We start from the raw sequence: 3,056 nt of genomic DNA, 5'->3' as shown, positions 1-3,056 counted from the left end.
AAGAAGCCCTGGTGGTACCATGGTTAAGCACTCTGCTACTAACCCAAAGGTTGGTGGTTCAAGCCCATCCAGCAGCTCCGAGGGAGACAAACCTGGCCATCTGCTTCAGTAAAGATTCAGCTAAGAAAACCCTATGGGGCAGTTCTAGTCTGTCACATGGGGTCACTGTGAGTTGGAATTGACTCGATGGCACCTAACAATAACAACATCTTTGTCAAATATTTGAAGGTTATAAAGAAAACCTTCATAATGTAAGTTGAAGTATATGTGTAAAGTTAATGGTTCTATATGACTGACAGCAAACTATCAAAGAGGACAGAATTTACTCATTATTGCATGTCTACAGGGGCATAGCGAGGGTAAGGAGCACCCAGGGACAATCTCTAAGTTGTGCGCACCACCCCCCACCCCCAATTTCAAGATGAATGGATGTTGATAGCAGGGACAGGTCAGGAGAATGCTTTCTTCCCTCTTGTCCAGCTACCTCAGTCAGCACCTTTCATATTTGTGGTGCCTCGGAATGTTTTTCTGCGCCTCATATGGGGCAAGTGCCCCCGCCGCCACACCTCTGTATGTTTGGATGTTTTGTTGATTTGGATGAGTAATAAGAATTACAATTCATACATTATTATATTCTCAATAAAAATATATTTTATTGTCTGTATTTTAGCAGAATCACTAATTAGATGGTTATAATCCTATTTTCACATCATTTGTCTTCTGTAGACAGTATGACCTAAAAGATTAAAATTAAAATGTAATTGTATTTAAAGTATATTGAATTTTAATATATTCATCAAAAATGCAAATTAAAGTATAAACAAAAGGAATTTTATTTAAAATTATTTAAATAGAGATGAAATATTCAAATTTTTATAAAAAATAGTTTCAATTTATAAATATATACTTTATAAAAATAGTTCTAGTATTCAATGTCCATCTAGTTGCCAATGTAAAGAATTAGTATCATACTTCATGTTACATTAATTTGAGTAATATGAATTATTAAATATTATAAGATGTTCCTCAGCCACCGCGTGTAATTACTGTGAATACTATACTAATTTGTGAATAATTTTAGGACCACAAATTGGAACATGAAGGAAAGCAAAAAAAAAAAAAAAAATGAAAACAAAGGATGCACAGGTTACTGGGAAATTGATACTTCATTATACAAGAAACCATTGCATATGGCTATCTGAGAGAAAGGATTTAACTCTGACAAGCTGATTTGTCTCTTCCCCTTAACATTTTTACCACTCAATCACCTCTCTCCCTCAGTGCCCCTTGGCCTCCACTCTGAAACAGTGACGTCTCCCAGCTCAGCGCAAATACCCTACAGACCTCATAGACCTCATCTGGATAGACTCACCCACTGTTCTGTTTTTTAAATTGTAATAAAATATATACCTTTTATTTTTCAAGCTCAGAGATGTGGAGAAGAGTTTCCCCTGGGCCTGAGTGGTGTCAGTCACAGGAGTGGATGTTTAGGATTATGAGTCTCATGGATGTCACAGAGTGGCAGAGGCACTAGTATATTCTCTAATAAATTTGTATCTGTGTGTGTTTGTTATATGTGGGGCTCAGGATGGCAGCCCCTCTTTCCTGAATCTAAGGGTGGCTCAGGGAGTGGGTCTTAGTGTCAATGAGGAGATCTCTATCATACAGTTAACAAAAGCTAAGTGATGAGATCTTACGAAATGGCTGGAATTTAAATCCAGGTATCTTCATTCATTCATTCATGTATTCATTCATTAAAAATATATATTCAGAGGAACAGAATTTCATATTCACATGGAATCCACACTTTCTGGAGCCACTGAGGCCGGATGAACCCTGAAACTATTGTTCTGAGGTAATTTTAAAACCTTGAACCTTAAACCAAAAATATTCCCAGAAACCTTCTTTAACCCAAACAATAGTTAGCTTAATTAGTAAAGAATGTCTGCCTTGAACTTTGTGCTCTTTTAAAGAACTGTCTATATAGTTCTTTAAATGGGATCAAATTGACAACAGCAGCTCAAAAGGTTAGATAGGAAGGTTAGGGGGCAGTGAATTTATGTTAACAGTAAAGGAATAATTAGAAGAGGAGGGTGAGAATGGTTGCACCACTTGAAGAATATAATCGATGTTACTGAATTGTACATTTAGAAATAGTTGAATTGGTGTATGTTTTGCTGTGTATATTTTCAACAACAACAACAAAATAAATTATTTAAATAAAAAGGAAAACCCCTATATTCACTTTCTCCAGTCTTCATTTCATTGTAGAATGTTAGTCTTCTAGTTCAGCCCCCTGATTCTGCAGATGAGGGAATTGAGGCTTAGAAAAGGACACTGACTGGCTAAGATCACACAGCAAGTTCATGGCAGAAAAGCCCCCAGACCAGGTTTCACAGGATTGAGAAACATTTGAGTTTGAGAGAAATCTGAACAGGTGTTGCTATGTCCCAGTCAGTTCCCTTCCTTCATCAGATTGTACCACCCAGCCACAAGCCACAGGGCCCTGGAGAAATCCTGCAGGGGGTTTCTATCTGAACAGCCACTTCCTGTTTGGGGCCCAGCACTTCCTTCAAGTGACTCACGGGCTCCCACTGGCCCCATCCTAAACAGCCAAGGTTGGGGTGGAGACAGGGCCAGCAGTGTCACCCTCTGCCTTCCACCCCAGCTGGGTGGCCCTGAAACTGAGCAGGAGCTAGAGACTGGAGGTAGGAGATGGGAAATGAAAGGAAGATGCCAGACTGTCTGGCCCCATCCAGCCAGGTGGAGCAGAGGCCCTAGAGAGGGCAGGAGAGCTCGGGCAAGGTGAGGATGAGGTACCCTCCACATCAAGCCATTCCCACATCTGGTTTCTAGGGTGGCTGGCCCAGGTGGGGTCTGAAGGTCTCGGATCCCTCGGATCGGATCCCTTGGGGGAATTTGTGGCACTTTCTCTTCCTTGCAGAGGGAGAGTGAGGTGTGGTGGAAGCAGTGGGCCTGGAGTCAAGGACTCGGATTTCTGACACCAACTTGCTGGTGACCTCAGGCAGTTCCCTGCCCCCGGTAGTCCTCAGTAT

The sequence above is a fragment of the Trichechus manatus genome, unplaced genomic scaffold, assembly GCF_000243295.1.
Source record: "Trichechus manatus latirostris isolate Lorelei unplaced genomic scaffold, TriManLat1.0 scaffold00088, whole genome shotgun sequence".
NCBI classification, from domain to species: Eukaryota; Metazoa; Chordata; class Mammalia; order Sirenia; family Trichechidae; genus Trichechus; species Trichechus manatus.
This window is presented reverse-complemented; position numbering follows the sequence as displayed.